The sequence below is a fragment of the Lycium ferocissimum genome, chromosome 4 (assembly GCF_029784015.1).
Source record: "Lycium ferocissimum isolate CSIRO_LF1 chromosome 4, AGI_CSIRO_Lferr_CH_V1, whole genome shotgun sequence".
NCBI lineage: Eukaryota > Viridiplantae > Streptophyta > Magnoliopsida > Solanales > Solanaceae > Lycium > Lycium ferocissimum.
This window is the reverse complement of record NC_081345.1, coordinates 6,169,894-6,191,579: the sequence shown is the minus strand read 5'-3', so window position 1 is coordinate 6,191,579 and position 21,686 is coordinate 6,169,894. Positions and strand designations below refer to the sequence as shown.

At 35.7% G+C, this 21,686-nt stretch overlaps 1 long non-coding RNA gene across 1 annotated transcript; it reads right to left on the bottom strand.

Moving 5' to 3' along the window:
* Positions 1-17,844: 17,844 nt before the first annotated feature.
* On the bottom strand, positions 17,845-20,036 carry LOC132054342 (uncharacterized). Its single transcript, XR_009414252.1, has 3 exons — positions 19,972-20,036; positions 18,653-18,917; positions 17,845-18,596 (listed from the first exon to the last, which is right to left on the bottom strand). It is a non-coding gene; the product is annotated as an uncharacterized LOC132054342 (long non-coding RNA).
* Positions 20,037-21,686: the final 1,650 nt, after the last annotated feature.

Genomic DNA, 21,686 nt, shown 5'->3' with positions numbered 1-21,686 from the left:
AATATACAAGATCTCAACTATGGTTCCTCACACAAAAAGCATATGAACTTCTCCGTAGATTCCCTATACTTGCTGCATCAGTAATGCATTTTAACTTCCAATTGATAGGTGTATTCCACAATGCCTTGGTATGGAATAGCTTTGGTTTGTAATTGCCCAAGTACTGAATCAAAGCTAACCATTCCGTAGGAATATTACATAGCTAGGGGTATCTAGTTTTGCATAATTGATGAATATTGTACAACACTTGATATTGTAGCCTGCTATATGTAATATCATTCAAATGTTTGATTGCATTTCTTCTTTTCTATAGTTCCCACATGATTATTGCTGGAATTTCTCTGAGTATAGCTTGCAACTTATTATTGACATCTGCCGACCACCGTGATAAGATGATTTGGTTTAGATGTCTTCCTTCAATAATGAGACCTGCACAATTAGAAAAATTTCTCCATATCTTTACAGCTATAAAACAAGTTAGAAATGAATGTGTCATGGTCTCTTGTCGAGGTTGATACAACACCAGCATCTGGATGGAATAGAAATTCTTATCTTTTTCAGAATATCATCTGTAGCAATTCTTTCCTTCCATGTCGTCCACATAAAGAAGATAATCTTTGTTGGAACTCTTTTTTCTCAGATGTAATTGAATACCTCTCTTCTCTCCTCTCTCTGCCTCATGAAATCCCAAGCTGATTTGACTGTAAAGAGTCCATTCTTTGTCTATTGCCACCATGCTTTGTCATCTCCTTCTAAATAAGTGCACTGTGATATGTTGATGTATATGCAGTACAATATCATCAGGTAGATCTTTTGATAGTTTCTCCACATTCCACCTACATGCTACCACATATTCCTTCACTTCCACTTCCTCTTCCAAATTAGCTTCTGGAATCATATAGTATCGAGCACCTAGTTTGGTCTTCTAACGATCCACTTGGTCGTGATGCGTGCTTTGACCATTCTATCCTTGCTAGTACTTTCTCGAGGCTAGAAATGAGCGGACCTAAATAATTTGGTGGTGTTGTATGTTGTGTTTTGTGACGTATAAATGACTCTGCGATGTGGTTTTAACTTGGTTTGGTTGTTGGCTTGTGTTCATAGGGCCTTAGAATGATTTTGAGAGACTAACAAAAATGTTGGAATTTTCGTGCTCACTGGTTCACGACGCCTCGCTGCAACGATGATTCTTCATTGCAGTGAGACCGTTGCAGTGAAGACTGGGTTCGCTGCAACGAGTCCGTTGGAGCGAGACTTTGGTCGCTGCAACGAAGACCACTTAAGTATAATGATGAGTTTAAGTAGTTATTTCATGCCCACGCTTCTCATAATCCCCAAAACAGTTCCCAAGAGCATAAAGGCGAATTTTTAAGGCTAGGGCAGTATTCTCCATCAAAGGTAAGCCTTAATCACTAACTTTCTTCGCTTAATGTTCATATAAGATTCTTGTTTCAATCAAAAGACCCTTAACGGGAAGTGAAGGGTAGAACACAAACACCAAGAAAACCCGAGAATATTAATGGGTTATTGTTTATTGTTGTTTAATGTCGTTTAATCATCTAAGAGTAGAGATTATCACTTCCTAGGACAAGAACTGGTTATTCAATGATGGAAATTGCTTGTTGAGACCTAGGGTTCCAATAAAAATGAGAACTTTGGCTAAAATCAGATTTGTAAGGTTGAATTGACTATAGAACCCATAAATGGAGTTAATATGATTGTTGAGACTAGAATTAGGATGAATATGTTCCTAAGGAAAGTGAACCATTGATTAAGGATAGAAGTGGAGGGGTTTTCTTCCCCAAGTTGTTATTATTGAGTTAATGCTCCATTACTTACTTAACATTATGATTTTTAGACTTTGAACCTTCTAAGGCATTGCGAAAGGGAAAGGCTATTGCGAAGTGATTCCATCGCTCAAATCTGCTTTGAGGTAGGTTACGGTTTACTTGAGTTAGACTTTGATTAGTAGATTGTATATGTCGTAGAAATTTATGGGAGACAGCATGTCTAGGTCTTCGGACATGGAGTTTGGGCGATCGTTGTTAGATGTATGATAAATTGTGTGAAGTGATTCTCCATTGTTGAGGTTGATAAACTTGAATTGTATTCTTGAGACCGTTGAAAGGGAGGTGTTCATATATACCCTTCAGAGACGAATTGAGATAGCTACATATTATATTATCATTGAGCAGATTATTTGTGAGTCTTATTGTGACTTGTGTTATTTGATTATACTTCATTGGTGTTGACTTGATACGTATTCTTGAGTTATTCTTGTGATGTGATTATGAGGCATTTATTGATGATGATTGGGATGGGACATATACATTTCTTAAGGCACATTTGACAGGGGGTGACGATGTAGCCTAGTTATGTGCTCGTGGTCCGAGGTCCGTTCTAGAACGAGTGGTACATGGACACCATGGGTCCCCTGCAGGTCATGGCTATTTTGGAAAAATATTACCATTTAGCATGTGTGTACAGACATGGGAGATTCTATCATTTATTGCTTTTCGTTTAGCCTGTCTAGCGGTGTTCCTTGTTGATGATTGGTGACTGATTTATGAGTGAGGACTGTTCGAGGTTACTTGGTGTGGTTTCATGTTTGTTTTGCCTGGCTGCCCATTCCATTTATTTTATGTCATTATGCATGATACTAATCTTAGTCACCCTATGATACCTACCAGTACGTGTTGTTTGTACTGACCTACACACTTGTCGCACTTTTTCTCGAGTGCGTATTTTGAGCCAGAGACGTCTTCCAGACCTCACATCTAGTTGAGGTTATTCGTTACCAAGATCAGAGTGTGAGCTCCTATCCGTGCCATGCCGCCTGAAGATCTTTCTTATTTCAGATGTCTATTTTCATCCCAGACGTTATGTTTCTTTTAGATAGTTATCTCTTCTCTTTAGACAATGTTGATTAGAGTCCTTGTACGATGACTTTCAGATTTTGGAGATGTAATAGCTAGATTTCCGCACTTGTTATTTATTTATATTATTATTAGATTATTTTATCATTTATTCGTGAGTAAAGTTTATAATTGATTTAAGTAATTGAAATTGGCTTGATAATGGGTTAAGGGATTGGTTCGCCCACTATAGGACTAATGTAGGTGCCACTCACGTCTGTTTGGGACGTGACAGGTCTAGTTTTCAAACCAAAAACTAGATCTTCGATTCTTCAACTTCCACAAGATGTTATGGTCGACATGTTCACTTACTATGATCATCTTCTTCCATGCATTAGATCCTCCCTGGCCTTGTGCTATATTTGGATGCAGCTTTTTTACAGTATTTATTCCACATGTAACATGTAGACACTCCATAGATTGTTTGAGTTCTAAAACTCCACCACTACTTATCAAATAGAGCATTTGAGATATCATGTAAAGATCTAAAGCCAATGCCCCCTTCTTCCTTTGGCAAACAAAGCTTGTCCCATGCCACCCAATGCTTAGTTTTACTTCCCCTTGCATTATTCAAGAATTTTTTTTTTTTGCAAACAACTTGTGCAATTGATTGATGATCCCTAATAATGGATTCATGGTAGATAGAAGATATATTGGCATGGTTTGTAAAACATGAGCAATAAGAGTATATCTACCACAAAAAAGCAACCTATTTTGCCATTAAAGAATCCTTTTCATAACCTTCTTCACCAAATCAACATAATCGATAATCTTTCTTCTTCCACAAAAAATAGGGCAACCAAGATGGGTAAATGGAAAGGAACCCTTTCTCATATTAGTGATTTTGTGAATTCTCCTCTCTATGTGCTGATCCACCTTATGGTGAATGGTTTTTACAATAATTTTACATCTTCTCTTTCAGTTTTATGTGCTTTATGTTTTAAATTTTAATTTTAAGCTATAATGTATATTATCTAATTGCTTAACCATGCAGCTCAGTAATGCACTAATACGTAATCCTTTATTCTTTTTATTACTTAAGTAAACAATTAATTTTGAACTTCTAATTATTATTATAGTATTATTTATTTATTTATTTATTTATAAGTAAACCTATCTTTTGGATCAATTTAAATTACATTTCTTTACCGGATTAAGCTATCAAATTGAAACCATACAATTTTGTAATTTGAAAAAATAAAACCCTGGCCACTCAACTTCAATAAACTTTGAAGAAAGGGAGGTTTAGGTAGCGACTTGGTGAGAGTGTATGTACATGATCCAAGGAAGATGAATATTTCACAACGTTACATGATTCCACTCTGTTACCAACTATCGAGATAGTGGAAGCGCACTTTACTGTGCTTTATCTTGTTATGGTGAAATGGATTCTTGCTAAGATATGAAACACAAATGTATCACAAAAAATACTGGGCATTGTGAGATTTGATATTGTAGTTCATCCAACAAATTTTGGGCCCACATGATCTCTAAAAGTGCATTAGCCAGTAATTTTTTATTATGCTCTAGTGGAAGACCAGCCAATTGATTATTGCTTCTTAGAGGACTAGTAGATGAGATTATTTCCCAAGAAAAATATATAACCTGATGTAGGATTATGTCACCTGGATCACCCGCCTAGTCAACATAGGAACGCATACACAAATTTCTATCAAGATGACAAAGAGTTTGCAAGTACGATGTTGCTAATAACTTGAGATATCAAAGAACCCATTCTATTGCCTTCTAATGCTCTGAACTCGAGACTTGCATAAATTGGGGTAACTTGTTTACTGCAAATAAAATATCTAAACGTGTGAAGGATAACTATTGTAGCTTACTGAGAGTGTGGCGATATAGGGTTGCATCGGCAAAGGTGAACCATCAACAACTTTGGGTGGTGAATTTGAACACATCGGTGTGGCGACCCCTTTGCAGTTTGTCATATTCGCTTCCGAGAGAATCTCAAGAATATACCTGGAATGTGATAAGACAATCCTATAGGAAACATTATTGGGCTATTTAATTATAGGTGACTTTTAAGTTTTAAAATTGAGTGGAGGTAACTCAAGTTTTTTTATTGAGTAGAGGTGATGATTTTTTTATTAGCGATTAAGGAGTTTTGGACTTGCCCAATAGATTTATTTTTAACACTTTGACCCTAAGCTTTATTTTTAACACCTTACCCCAAAGTTTTATTTTTAACACTTTGACCCAACCAATATAAACCCTAAAATACCAAAATGGGTAAAGAAAAAAAAACGGCGCTAATAGCTTCGTTTTTGCTATTTTTCCCTCCATTTTTCTTCTTCTTCCTTCTTCTTCTCCGTCCGCTCATTCTCCTTATTTTTCCCTCCATTATTATTCCTCATCTTCCATTGCTTCTTCCCCTACTTTTTCTTCTTCCACTGTTACGCCATTTTGAAGAATTTGCTCAACAAAGAAAAAAACGAATCCATCAGATTTTGCAATTTTGTGGCTGGATTTCGTTCGTGTCTACTTGGGCATTAATTCATAAGTATTGCTACTTCCCCTGCTTCTTCTTCTTCTTCCATTGCTGCGCCATTTTGAAGAATTTGCTCAATAAAGAAAAAAACAAAACCACCAGATTTTGCAATTTTTTGGTTGGATTTCGTTTGTGTAGCACTGGGCATTACTTAATAAGTGATTTCCGCTCATTTGGTAAGTAAAATAATGCTGTTTTGTTTCAATTATTTATCTGGGTTTTGCTGCTGATTTTTCAACAATTTACAGTAGCAATTGTACTTATTGCAACAAGTGCTAAAGCTGCTGTATAAGAGCTTCTAAATTTTTGCAACTACTGTTGTAGTTTCTGCAACAACTGTCGTAGTTTATGCAACAGCTGTTGTAGTATATGCAACAGCTATTGTAGTTGCCACCATAATTACAACAGATTATGTAGTTGTTGCAACTTCTATACTAATTGTTGCTAAATACATCGTATAAATAAGTAGCAAGAGATTTATGAGTTGTTGCAAGTAGCGTAATACCTGTTTCAACAAGTAGTTTACTTGTTGCAACAACTCACTAATCTATTGGATTCAGCTTCAGTCCAACAGAACCCAAAAAACTGAAGCTGACTCCAACAGATTAGTTAGTTGCTGCAATAAGTACACTACCTGTTGCAACAAGTACTATACTTGTTGCAACATCTCACTAATATGTTGGACATTTTCAACTGTCTTTGGATGAAACAGAACCCAAAAAACTAAAGCTGACTCCAACAGATTAGTTGGTTGTTGCAACAAGTATAGTACTTGTTGCAACAGGTAGTCTACTTGTTGCAACAACTGATTCATCTGTTCCAACAAGTCATTCAATTATTGCATTTTGTTACTATACTGTCATGACTCTTTTTTTAAAAACAAAATATATTCAGGTACCATTAATGGGGGACTCAATAACAATAGGTGTTGATTGCCATGGTGAATGGATCGAGAAGAATAATCTATATATTTAGCGATGCAAGGGTAGTCACATGTTAGAGACGATAGCGATGACTGTCCAAAGAGATGTTGTGTTTGATGATTTTGTGAACTTAATCATCACCTATTGTGAATTAACCTCTGAACCGAAAGATCTTGCCATCACTTACATGCATAGCTCTTTTGAAAACCAGAGGGTCTTGCCTTTTAAGATAACCGATCAGGATCGTTTGCGTACTTATTTGAATGATGTAGCTAGGCCCATTTTAAGGGTATACGTGTTTGGAAGCCCGGTAGAGAACCATAATTTAGGTCAAAACCAACAAGATGTGTTAAATGATAAATTGGATGGGGTGGATATGGATATGGATATGGATATTCCAGATAATGAAAGTGGGGGTGAACCGATTCCTATACCCGAAATTAGGAGCAATAGCTGCATAATCGTCCCAGTCCAGCCATGTTCAAGATGATGAAACAGGTTTTTACAAAGGAATGCCATTCAAGAACAAGGAAGAACTAGCAACTATGTTGAAACTTGCTTACGTGAAGAAATATTTTACACTCAAGAAGGTGATTACTTCGCGCACTGTGTATTGCTTTAGATGTGTACATCCGGAGTGCAAGTGGTGGCTGAGGGTTATGAAGCTTTCAAGTTCTGACAAATTTTGTATTACAACCTACATAAAGTATCACACCTGTGGTTCTGAGCATATTATTAGCCATAATGCACACGCCACAGCGAAAGTCATTAGTGAATACTTCAGAGATAGGTTTTCCAATGGTAAAGGCCCATCTACAAAAGATATGAGCCAATCATTCCGCATAGAATTGGGTTGTAAGGTAAGTTATTGGAAGGTATGGAAGGGCATAGAGATTGCAAAGGATTTGACAAGGGGGACACATGAGCATGGGTATGCGGTGATTGATGCGTACCGTTATATGCTTCGTTCCGTAAATCCAGGAAGTAAGACAGCATTGAAGGTTGATGCTAATGGGAGGTTCAAGTACTTTTTTGTAGCCTATGCGGCTTGGATGCTTGGTTTTGCGCAAATGAGAAAAGTCATAGATGTCGATGGGACATTCTTGAAGAGCAAGTACGAAGGAGTATTGTTGTCGTACCGTGGCACAAGATATGGAGAATCATGTTTTTTCTGTGGCATTTTGTGCAGTGAACAAAGAGTGTGATGCCTCATACAATTTTTTTTTTGAACAAATGAGAAGCTTTGCAGATGATACCACTGAGTTGTGCATAATTTCTGATAGGCATCTAAGTATCAAAAAGGCGGTTTCAATTGTCTTCCCTTTATCTCATTATGGCTGTTGCATAAGGCACCTTGGGGAAAATCTCCGAACCAACTTTCACAATGCGAAGGTCGTATCTTGGTTTTATAAAGCAGCAAAATCGTACAATATAGATGAGTTCAATCACTATTTCAATCAAATCAGAGATATTGTCACGACCCAACCTGGGGCCATGACAAGTGACCGGGCTTGCCCCGTCTGAGAACTCAACCTTTGCTACTTACACTCGAATATGGCAATCAATAGATTTTTTTTTTTTTTTTGAAATTCTAGATAAAATACTAAAGTCGATATATAACTCAAAACGTCTTAAAACGTTCTGACATATATACACATACATAAATATATACATGGCATAGGACAAGGCGGGCCAAGAGGCTACCGCTACCTCCGTACAACAATATAGAGACGGCGTAACCAAACAAGATCTATAACACCCACGCCGTTCGCGTACGTCTAAAAGTACGACTTGCAGAATATATACACAAAATTATACCAAAATAGGAACAAATTTCTCCGAACGAGTGGAGTTGTCCGACTCCTAGAGCCGAATCCCCCTAAGTACCGGATCGCCGAGTCGCGTCCCCGTACCGCGGCGGCATGAAACGCCCCGAAGAAAGGGGGTCGACGGAATATGTACCGAATATGTAAAGCGAGGATAGATAATAACCACCGCGCAATTTAGGAAGGAAGAAATCACAATCAACCCAATATCTGCAGCCTTCGCTTAAGAGAAAACATAAATAAATACACAGAGTCCCAAACAAGCTTTAAGTAAATAATCGCAATCCAACTAACGATTCCAGAGTAAGTAATGTAATCTAGAACACCTCTTCTAAAGGAGTAATGCAATACATCACACGCGCCGCTTCCGGCAAAATAATGATAGCCCCTTCGGGCACTCGCTTCCCTCGATATCAATAATGGCCCTTCAGGCACCGCTTCCCGCCTATATCAACAATGGCCCCTTCGGGCAGCCGCTTCCGGCGTAGGAATGATGGTTCTTCGGCATGCCGCTCGCATAATAATAATAATGGCCCTTTCGGCGTGCCGCTTCCTAAGCATAATAATAATCACGGCTTTTCCGGCATATTAGTAATGATAACGTAAACATAAGTAGTAAATGAAATAAAATAGTAAAGCCTCGCACCCCTCTCGGAGTGGTTTTAGAAAGTTTTAAAAAAATCAATTTTATGTTTCTTTGTACAAAACTAGTTCTTAAAAAAAATAATTAGTGAACCACAAACGCGTTTCCGAAGCCATTTTTGGAAAACCAAAGCAATAATTATATTAGTAACGTTGTTACACAGCAAAGTATACTATAGAACATAATGAAGGAGTTCAACAACTGTCCTTTGGTAGTCGGGACAACAGCCCAAAAGTTTCCTTTAATTATTGTACCAAAATAAGTCAAATGGAGCAATACAAAAGTCTCGGGACTGTGGGCCCACCCCGGATCAGGTCGGGGTGGCGGACGTGAACGACGAACATTAGCCTTTATGAAGTCACTTACGAGAGTTTTAGGACAATTCGGTCCCATTTGTGAAAATTATCGGTGCTTAGGCTATTTTTTTCAACAAAACCCAAAAACATAATTCAATTCTATTGAATGGAAAAGGGCCAAAATAAAGCTCGGATTCCGAGGAGTAGAGTCGTCCCCAAAGCGCGTGTCTTAGCCTAACATACCCAGGACATGCCAAGAGAAGGAAAGAGCAAGCTTTACATACCTTATTCACGTCTTACGCTCGTCCGAGCTCAACTCCTGTTTCCACCAAAATCTACAATTGGTCATAATTACCAAATGTGAGTTACAAGCTTTTAAGAACTCAAGTTTAAATCCATATTTGCCTACCGAAATTTCGGCAGCATTTCCCCTATACATTCAACATCCCCGAGCATTAAACTCGGCTTAAATGACAACAACCAACCCAACAACAACATCAACAACACCAATAATCGCTACCAAACACATATTAACACAAATAATCTTTCCTTCTACATAATGCATTAACTCCCATTCCAACTTCATACTTCCAACTTCATGTCAACGTTCTCATATTCATTTACTAATCTAAAACCATTCAAATATAATTCGGAGACATTTCATATCATTTCTACAGAATATTCACAAAATATACAAAATATACAAAATTTCCATCAAAGCCATAATGCATCCAAAACTTTTAATCTTTAACATACATATTCATAGCATGTTTCCATCTTCCAATTTTATCAACAATCAACATAATTTGCACCTTACCACCTTCATTTCCATATTAACATAAAACTAGAATAAAATCATATAATTCTTACAACAACCTAACAATGGATTTCCATGCCAACTTGGACCATTAACCTTCCATTTTCATCACAAGACTTCAACAACACAACTAACATGCTAAAAAAATGTCAACTCATCTCCCCTTCACCATGGTACCCCACGGCTACAACACCTACACACACACACACGGCTTGCACACATACACATCACAATTCCATGATTTCCATGCAATTCCACTTATTCTAACATTCATAAATCTTCCATAACATGAAAGAAAACATGAAATTCTTACCTCTTCCAATAAATTCTCCTCACCAAAAGAAGCACTTTCTTGCCAAGATATTTGTATCACTTTGTAGAGAATCTTGAACTTAATAAGAAGCCAAGAAGAAACAAATTTTTGAATCAAGGACTAAGGCTCCAAAATTTTTTCTTTCTTTCCCTTTTTCTCTCTATGGCCGAAGGCCTTCTTTTTTTCTTCTTCTTGATTTGTTTCCTTTTCTTTTTCTTGAAACTTCTTGAACTTGTCTCACTTATATAAAAATCACATGACAAATTTTTATGGGTTGGGCCAAGGCACATGGCCGGCCACCCCCTTAATTTTGGGCCTCATTTTCTCTTATTTATTTTGAGCCCAATTCATCATGGATCCTATTTTAAAAATTCTCGGGACTAATTCCCAAAATTCCAAGCTTGCCCTTAGGCCTTGTCCAATGTTCTCGTGTCAATATTTTCCATAAGCAACAACATACACACCACATAAAATCAAAGCATGGCCTTATTCTTACAAATCACAATTATGTCCAAATTTCCCGAATGTGCAAAAACACGGGATATAAAAGATATGGTCCCTGGGGCCGCCGAACATCTTGAATGTGTTGGATTCCCCAGATGGAGCAGGGTACTCTTCCCGAAAATAGGTATTTACACATTATTGTTTCCAACAAGTAAAACATCTGTTGGAACAAGTCACTTACTTGTTGCAACAAGTAAGTTATTTGTTCCAACAACTCACTTAATTGTTGTATTTTGATATGACACAAAGACAATAACTAAAGTCAAGTTTCCAACAAGTAACACATCTGTTGGAACAACTATACTTACTTGTTGCAACAAGTAAGTTATTTGTTCCAACAACTCACTTAGTTGTTGCATTTTGTTAAGGCACAGAGACAATAACTGAAGTTGTTTCCAACAAGTAATGCATCTGTTGGAACAACTAACTTACTTGTTGCAACATGTAAGTTATTTGTTCCAAAAACTCACTTAGTTGTTGCATTTTGTTATGACACAGAGACAATAACTGAAGCTGTTTCCAACAAGTAACACATCTATTGGAACAACTAACTTACTTGTTGCAACAAGTAAGTCACTTGTTCCAACAACTCACTTAGTTGTTGCATTTTGTTATGAAACAAAGACAATAACTGAAGCCGTTTCCAACAAGTAACACATTTGTTGGAACAACTAACATACTTGTTGCAACAAGTAATTCACTTGTTCCAACATGTCACTTAGTTGTTGCAACACATTTAAGCAACTGTTTGATATTTTCCAACAGCTATAATCTTTTGTACGTTAATGAAATACGTTATTGTTTATTTTCACAGGTATAATCTTATGACGTCAAACATTGCTGAGTCGGTGAACTCAATGTTCAATGTTGAAAGAGAATTTCCCATTACTGCTTTATTTGATTCCATAAACAGGAGGTTTGCAGAAAAATTTCATGAGAGGCGTATGGAGTTCATTGACTCACCAAACATCTTTGTTCCTTCAGTTGAATTTTTTTTCTTTTCAAAATTTGTCAACTTGGGGAACAAGTTATTGGCCCCTCAAATTGCCAACTACAAGTTCAGCATCATCGGTCATGGTGTAGTTGCGACAGTCAATCTGCAAAGTAGATCTTGTACTTATAGAGTTTTTGACCTGGACAAAATACTTTGTCCACATGCAATGACAACGCTTCGGGTCTAATATGGTGACGACTTTGGAAGGCGGATTTATGATTACTCATCTCCATATTATAAGGTGGAGAATTACATAATTTCATATTGTGAGGAAATTTGTCCTGTGCCTTTTGAAGAATCTTGGGAAGTTCCTTTGGAGATTTTAGAGAGAGAGATACCTCCTCCATATACTGATCCAAGCAAACCCGGAAGAAGGCCGACAAAGAGGAGGCGTGGAATCAGGGAATCATTTCCAACGAGGAAAAATAAATTCTCCTTATGCAAAATAGCTGGCCACAAAAAAACAACATGTCCAAGCCAAAATGCTCTATAGTTGTAAATTGCATTATATTGATAATAGTTATCTGTTGGAACTTTCTGACATTTTAATATTATTCTTTCTTAGCATGGTAATTTATGCTCTTGTTGTTTGTGAACTTGGTTTATATTCGTGTTCAAATCACAAGTGTGTGTATTCTTGTTAATAAATTGTTGAACAGTTTCCAACAAGTAATGAAACTGTTGCAACAGCTCTGTAACTTGTTGGGTTTTGTCCAACAAGTAATAGGACTTGTTGCAGCAACTAGTAACTTGTTGCATTTTATCCAACAACTGACAGTCCTTGTTGCAGCAACTAGTAAGTTGTTGAACATATTATAAAAAATGGGAGTTTTTAAGAAGTATTAAATCTGTTGCGTAAAACTAAGTTACATGTTGGGGTTTTTCCAACTAAGTTATCTGTTACAACTTGTGTTTTATCCAACAAGAGTAAGGACTTGTTCAACAACTTACTCACTTGCAGCAATAGATACTACACTTGCTGCAACAGATATTACAGTTGTTGCAACATATACTACACTTGCTACAACAGATAATACAGTAGCTGCAACAGATACTACAATTGTTGCAATTGATACTACACTTGCCGCAACATATAATACATTTGTTGCAACATATACTACTTAGTTCATCCATATTTAGTGATCAACAAAGGGAATCAACCATATTTAGTGACAAACAAAGAAAATCAACCATATTTAGTGATCAATGTGAAAAACTTAATTAGTTTTATGTATTTTGAGTCAGGAAAGATGATCTACTAAGTCGGTATGCGCTAAATTGAGTGATCGTTAGAGTGAATTGATGTGAACTACTTGATTCACCCATATTTGGTGATCAATAAAGGGAATCAACCATATTTAGTGACAAACAAAGGAAATCAACCATATTTAGTGATCAATGTGAAATACTTAATCAATTTTATATATTTTGAGTCAGGAAAGATGATCTACTAAGTCAGTATGCACTAAATTGAGTGATCATTAGAGTGAATTGATGTGAACTACTTGATTCACCCATTTTTAGTGACAAACAAAGGAAATTAACCATATTTAGTAATCAATGTGAAATACTTAATCAACTTTATGTATTTTGAGTCAGGAAAGATGATCTACTAAGTCAGTATGCACTAAATCGAGGGATCATTAGAGTGAATTGATGTGAACTACCTGATTCACCCATATTTAGTGACAAACAAAGGAAATCAACCATATTTAGTAATCAATGTAAAATACTTAAGTCACAATGCAAGTGTATTGTTGCAACAGAAGATCCATATGTTCCAATAGCTTCCTTACTTGTTGCAAAATCTTCACCAGCTATTGGATTATTTGCAACAGAAGATCCATATGTTCCAACAGATTCCTTACTTGTTGCAACATCCTCAGCAACTGTTGGATTATTTGCAACAGATTCATTATTAGTTGCAACATATTACGCATCAGTTGCAACATATTACGTATCTGTTGCAACAAATTCTACTATCAACTCTTTGGTTTTATCCAATATATGGGAATCTGTTGCAACATATAATGAATATGTTGCAATAACTTTGTCACATTTGTTGCAACATTTGCATCAGTTGTTTTATTTTTACCAACAGATTAGGTATCTGTTCCAATATATTTGTGACTTGTCTAAAATTACTGAAGCAACTTAAACAATATATAAGGGTATTGAACATAGAATATATATTTAACAAAATTACATAATGTCTTCATCCACCATAATTCATGCAAGCAAAACATAAGAGAAACTGTTTAATGCAAACATAACATAAGAGAAATTGTTTGTCCCCCCATTAGAGCTCCAACACCTTATCAGTAATTCCACAAACCCACCTCAATTGCATCTTATCCACAGTATTGTCACTCAATAAAGTATCGGGCTTGGTCATATTCGTGCAGGTAAGCAAAGCCTCAACAAAAGCAAGTGACCTGGAAGCACATGCCCCATTGGTCTCATTGCGGGGGATATTCTTCTTCCGATCAAACGTCCATGATTCATTCAGCAACTTTTCAGGCAAGTGTGAGAACATGCCACTCTGCTTTAGTAACTTGGGGAACAAATCCAATACCGGCTGCATGTGGTAGAAGAAAACACTATCTTCATTACATAGGATGTTGTAATCATAAGGATTTATGATACCCACCTCAATGATGATCTCAATAGTGACAAAATGGTTGTCATTAATATTCATAATAGATATGATCCTTTTGGCACCAATCCACTCGCAGCCACCTGGGTAGGGTATACTACCTTTGGGATAAGCGAGATCATCATCGTCCCACCTAAAGAGAGCAAGTCTTTCCTTATAGGGAAGAACACCCTCATGTGTAGCCTCATCGGTCAACTCTAAGTACCTGTTGCGAATGTGATGGTAGAAGTTAGGTCCGTGATTCTATCAGAGGAATCATAGTGCTTAGGGAAATTGAGCTGCTTCATACGCATCAGTAACAAGATTTCATCTACATACTACAGTAAAAGTATCAAAACACTCAGTCACTTGCTGCAACAGGTAGTTAACTTATTGCAACAAATAGTTAACTTGCTGCAACAGATAGATAACTTGTTGGAACAACTAAGTATCTTACTGCAACAACTTAGTAACTTGTTGGACCAACTAGTTAACTTGTTGCAACAAGTTCAACAAATTACAGGACTTGTTGCAACAACATACTGAATTAGATAGATATATACAAGTGTTAAAATTTACCCAATCCTTCCACCGTTTCTGCATGCTTTTCATAACCTTTTTTTATTATAGAATCATAAGTGGATAAACCTGTGGATAAATGAAATGAATAGCTAAAGTCGGTAACCAAAATAATGAAGTGGAACATACACTAAGAACATCATCTATAAAGAAATATCATGTAGCATACGAATATATTACACATTTGCACCTAATAACATAAAAATGTAACTTATTATACATTTTAAATACCAACTAAATTTAGTTGTTCAAGTTTGTAGGTTCAGACAATATCTAATCATCTATAGTTCAACAAAGAGTCATTCGAATAGACTGACTATTCATCTATTTCAGCTTGTACTTTCCAACAAATTTTTTGTTACTCATTACATTGCAGTTTTAAATTGATTCATACCGTATATATTACTTGCATGATGTACACGTGCAACACACGTGTTCGAGGACTAATACTAATTTAAGGAGGTACCAAGAAAATTTGCATAAACCAACTTATTCCCTCTCTGTTTTGCCTTTTCTTCTCTTCTACTTAGGGCTGGGCATAAATACCAAAAGCCAAAAAATCGGACCGAACCGAACCATTAAAAATATCGAAACCGAACTGAACTAGTTGGGTTCGGTGTTTGGTGTCCACCTTCAAAAATCGAAACCGAAATAGCCGAACCGAAATTTGATAAAACCGAACCGAAAAACCGAACACCCACCATAGTTTATTCTCTTCTTGACAAGTATATTCTCTCACATTTGGTGAGAGCTTGGAGAAATTAGGAGCTGTATTGATGTAAAGGCTACTCGAACCAATTTTTTCTTAGTAGTTTTAATTATTTTGCGATTACTTGGTAGGACCATATTCTGTGAAATCAACTTAGAGTTGAGATACTCTTAGGTTGATTATAGTTTTTTACTCTTGCAAAGCGTAGTTATTCATTTTGTAATTGATTTCGTTATTTTCATTATTAATAAAAAAATTTATTTTGATTTCAATTTATCAGTTTTATATTTTATTGCTTTTGAGAATATGAATTAGTGTAAATGAAATCGCTTCTAATATCATATTAAAAAAACCGAATTGAAAATACCGAAACCGAACCAAACCGAACTTCAAAAAATCGAAACCGAAAGAACCGAACCGAACTAGTTGGGTTCGGTGTTCGGTGTCCACCTTCAAAAAATCGAAACCGAAATAGCCGAACCGAAGTTTGATAAAACCGAACCGAAGAACCGAACGCCCACCCCTACTTCTACTTATATCTAAATTTTTCCACCATTTTAGGTCTTCTTGTATGTCAAATTAATTTTCTCTTAGGACAGGCAAATTACCTTAGTGCTTGTCATTGTATTCTTAGTTTGCCTGGCTATATCAAACAACTTTATTTGTTCTCTTTGTTTGTTTTGGGCCTTCAATAAGCATCAATTGAAGCCATGACCTTATTCTTCTATTGATGTTTTCTTTCATTTCTTCATATGAATTAAACATGTGTTTCAAGCACTATGCAAGAGATTTTTCTGCAAAGTTATTTTGGAAGATTACTCTCTTCAATTAGAAGAGAAAGCTGGACTCAGATCTTGCACTAATATTAATGCTACCTAATTGGGCCATACTTCTAGAATAGAAAAATACTAAAATGTATCAGTGACGCTCCTTAGAAATTAGAACTTGGTATGTTTGCTTGTTCAACATTTAATGCTACGCAGTCCATTTGTTTAATATCTTGTCCTCAATTCTTGACGAAGAGTGATATTTTCAAAAAGAATGTTTCTGGTTGTTTCATATCGACCCCTCAAAGTTAAAAGTTCTAATTTTGTATTCAGGACCTGTCGTCTATTATACTGTTCCATGATGCCTATTCAGTCTCTTTTATTTGCTTAATCTTCTTCTGTTGTTACTTCCTTTTTATATTTCTTCAAAACCTTCTTATTCAAAGGAGTTTAGAACTAAACTATTTTTGACACAGAAGACAAAGAAGTGTGATAAAAATGAGACAGTATAAAATGAATATTCATCAAATTTACTATTTTTCGATTTGTTCTAGTGAGTAAGAATAGTTGGGGAAAGTGAGGAGCATGTTCTTGGACCATTGGGACCTTGCTCAGTTATTTCTGTGCTCCAATATTATCCTCTTTATTTCCAGCAATGAATTTTGTGTTTCAACCTCCCTGTTTTCAGTAATGAATTTGAACATCTTTTTAAGAAGGTGGGATTTCCCGACATAATTGCTTATTTGAGATAAATTCTCTCAAATAAAGGATGATTGTCTTGGTCATGTAAGAATAATGAACTAAGAAACAAAGCTGCTGCCCGACATGATCTCCTCTAGCATGCTTCCCATATACTTGGTTAGAGGGATACCCTGCATCTCTCTGCTGTCTACAGATGAACAAATATTGTGTTGACTGCTTTTTCAAATTGAATTGTATGGTATAAAATTGCAATGTGAAGATATGGGGAGCATGTTCTTTTCTCATTGTAAGTTTGTTACCACAAAATGAAGAAATTACAGACCTATACAAAGTCGATCTATCTGATCACCCTATCAGCAGTTTTCAACTCCTTTTATGTGATTATATGCAGAGAGAGGAAAAGAAACGAGAGTGAGTTAGTCTTTAGGGACCTCAAATGAAACACAAGGTACGTGGAGGGAGTGTGGTATTATCTTGTTTCTACTTTGCAACTTTTATGTTTCTAATACCCTACTTGCAGAAGTGATAATGCTATTTGACAGTCCACAATTAACTTTTTTTTTTTTTTTTTTTTTTTGCATCACAACAGGAGACAGCATTCTATGAGTTTGCCTGCTCTTTATTTAATATGAGGCACTGATATGCAAAGATATACACAAAACTAATACTTGCAACACGATGATATCTTTTGCTCTTCCGCTCTTCCATTATCTAGTTAAACAATAAGCATGTCATAAGTTTCTACCACAAACTAGGAAGTACCCAGGTTGGGCAAATATACCTAAAGGAAGTATCATTTCCTAAATGCATATATTCCATGTAATCATCTCTTAAGTTATACATACCCAAGTGATTCCCCATAGATTTCCATTCGGGTGCCAACAACAAGTCCACATTGTCATCCACAAAGTAGATGCAATTGCACTTTAGATGACCACAGGCAGGAACGGAAGTACAAATATAGGCGTCGACAAGTAGCACATTATTACCCAAGTCCTCCAGCATCGTCCACTTCCTTTCCGAGATATCAAATTTGTATGCTCTGAATCTACTTCCATAATAAAATAATATTAAGAGATCTCCTGATTATTCTACCAAATATAGCCGCTGCCAAGATTTCTCTTGTAGGGGAGGAGGACTAATCTCCAACATCCATGGAGGATCAACTCCATTTTTGTCAAGAGAAAAGAGTGTTCCCACAAACGAAAGTGCCATAATTTGATCCTTGAAGCACACAACATCAACAAAACAAGCTAAAGATTGAACCAAAGACCACCTGTTATCTCCCAATCTAGTGAATGCCACATCATTATGACGGCCATATATAATGAAAACCATATATCCATTTTGAATCTTGAAGAGTTTAGCTTTGTGAATAGCAGAAAACCAACAATCACCTTGGATTTTTAATGTGCTAATCGATGGAAGATTAGTGCAAACACGAGTAAAAGGGTTGACAAGGCGAACCTCAAATCTTGGGTTAATGGTGATGACGGATTCCTGACAAGCGCCCCAAAACCGACAATTTTGAGTTTCAGGCAATGTCAAGTTATGAAACTTAAACTTGCACATACTAACGAATTGTCGTATGGGCCCGTTGTTGGTTTGCTTTTCCCCAAGCATGAGCCATGGTAATTGAAGACTAGGATGCCATTTATTGCTTTTATAGACTATCCTCCAGGAGCGGCATACTGAGGAAAATGAAATGAAGTCTTCAACTGTGATCAACTGGTTTGCGATTGATTCAATTAGGTCATATGGAAGTGCCGACCATCCCGCCATCATATACTGATTAGAAAATTACAATAAAACAAAGGCGATGAAATTGTCGTCAGCAATAGGTCTATATATAGCCAAGGTCAAACCAAAATGATTCTGTTTACATTGAAGTATATACCAAAATCTAGTTAAAAAGCACAAACATTAATGGCACTAAAGAAGAACAGAATCTCATGACTCATGAGCAATATGGTAGGAGTGTAAATACTTTTAAACCCGACCCAACATATCAAACCAAACCTAATCAAACAAATCTTTTAGGGTTTTTTGTATTTTTGATAAAAGTGTAGGTTTTGTGTATTAAAAATGACCACATTGACCAAACGGTGAAAGTAGAACGCATTTTGATAGTATGATTATATTAACAATAACTAACAAAACAGAAGCATTGGCACCCTAGACGTTAGTATGTCAAGGCACCATAGACAGGTAAATTTCTGGAAGTCATCTTCAAACATAAAAACAATAGAATGAAAGAAAGATCACATTTAGGACAGAGCTGCACCTATAATCATAATGAAAGACCCACTGTATTTCAAAATTGAAAATAAATTAAGGAGTTCAACAGACTTTCACAATCAAAAGGTTATTACTAAGACCAAATTAGAACCCAACAGAAATAATTAGTCATTTGTGCATTCAAGGAAAAATGATACATAGATGAATGAAATAAGCCCACCAAAAGGAACCTCTAACAAAATTAAGTGTACTTATGACTATACATTTTGTCCCCTCTAAAACCCTCTTACATAGTCTAAATCATGGGGTGAAAAGAAAAGTATTGCTCTAATCATAAGAAAGAGTGAACCAAACACCCCTTTACTCATCATAAATATGAAATCAATCCAAGAATGACCCTTGATATAAAGACTAAACGTTTTCTCTCGGTCAATTTAAAAGAACAAGGTCACCCCTTTTCTAGAACTAGAATAATAACCACAAGAACGGAACAAAATTCAACAACTGTTTGTAGCTGTTTGTTTATATCAATTTTAGTAATATACTCAGAAGATTAGAAAAGCAAAAACAAGAACAGAGAGGGAAGGAAAGTAGAGATAGGTACCTGTGAAGCGGCAAATACTCAGCAGGAAGGAAAGTAAATTTCATGATCAATATGTATTTTCCATTTTCTTTTGTTATTTCTTTCACCTTTTTAGTTTTTATAGTACTCTTACTGTTTTTGGATTGTTTTATAAGCAGAATAATCCCGAGTTAACCGGGCTGTAACGCGGGAACTCGGGTTGAGCAGTCCATAAATCTATTTTCCTTTTTATTTTATTTTTGTGCAACTAAACAAAATATCATCCCTGAGTGGAGTTTATTCCGAGATAATGATAATGCAAACTAACTACGTAACAATTAAAAAAAAATCTAATTTTGCGTAAAATACAAAGGTTATTTAGAGATTGACTTAAAATTACTGTTAAATTTTGGGAAATAACACAAATACCCACTAAACACAAACTAATAAGACAGCCCTACCCCTTTACTTTTCTATCCCAAAACTATTTAATCTTTCTACTCATTATAGCTTTTGTAATTTTTATTTCTCTACTTCTTATCTTCTTTTCTTTATTTTCTCCTTTTTTCTTTTTTCTCATGTTTTCTTTATTGTTTTCTCCTTTTTTGTTCTTTTATTATTTTATTTTCAAATCATATTATTATTTATTTTCGTTTTGCACCATAATCTGATTCCATATTTAATTCTACCTCCTTTCTTTTCGTTTTTTTCTTTTTAAAAAAAAATTCTTCATTTCTTGTTCCTTTTTTAATTTCATTTAATCTCTTTTTGCTCTTTTTCTTTATTCTTCTTTTCAAATTTCGGGTGATTTTCATTCACTTTTTTCCCCTTTTCAATTTTTTTTCTTTATTTTTGGTTTTTTTTTTCATAATCTAATTCTATACACCTTTTGGCTCCTTTATTTTTTTTTTCTATATCAATAAAAAAGATAACTGATATAGTATATATTTTTAAAACAAACTTATTCTAGCATAAAGTATACCAAATCACTAGCACTTGAAGTATATAGTCACAATATACTATGATACCCACATGAAATGTGTCATATACTGACAGGATATAGTATAAGACCGGTTCATTCCTTCAAAAGTACTCCTCAGTTCTCTATGATACCCACATACTAACAGGATATCATAGAGTACTGGCCATTCATTCCTTCAAGAAAAACACTCAATCCTCTATGATACCAAAACTGGTATAGATCAAGTACTGACAAGGTATCATAGATGGTAATTTCAATCATTGAAAACACTACACAGTTCTAAATGATGCTCACATGGTATATTGCATATACTAATAGAGCATCGTAAATGATTGATTCATTCCTTCAAAAGGAAACACTATTCAGCCCTCTAGGATACCCACATGGTATATATCATTTATTGATAGGGTATCATGGAGGACTACTTCATGTTTTCAATAAAAATACAACTCATCCTCTATGATAGCCACCTGACATATCATATACTGATGGGTTATCATAGAAGACTAGTTCATTCCTTCAAAAAATATTATTCCTTTATGATACCCACATGGTGTATATCATATACTCACATGTATCATGAAGATTAATTCATTCCTTCAAGAAAAACACTTAGTCTTCTATAATACCAACCTGGTATACCATATAATGATAAGGTATCACAGAGATTGACAGTTTACTCCATCAAGGAAAACACTCAGTCCTTTATTATACCAACTCGGTATACCATATACTGACAAGGCGTTATAGAGGACTAACAGTTCATTCCTTCAAG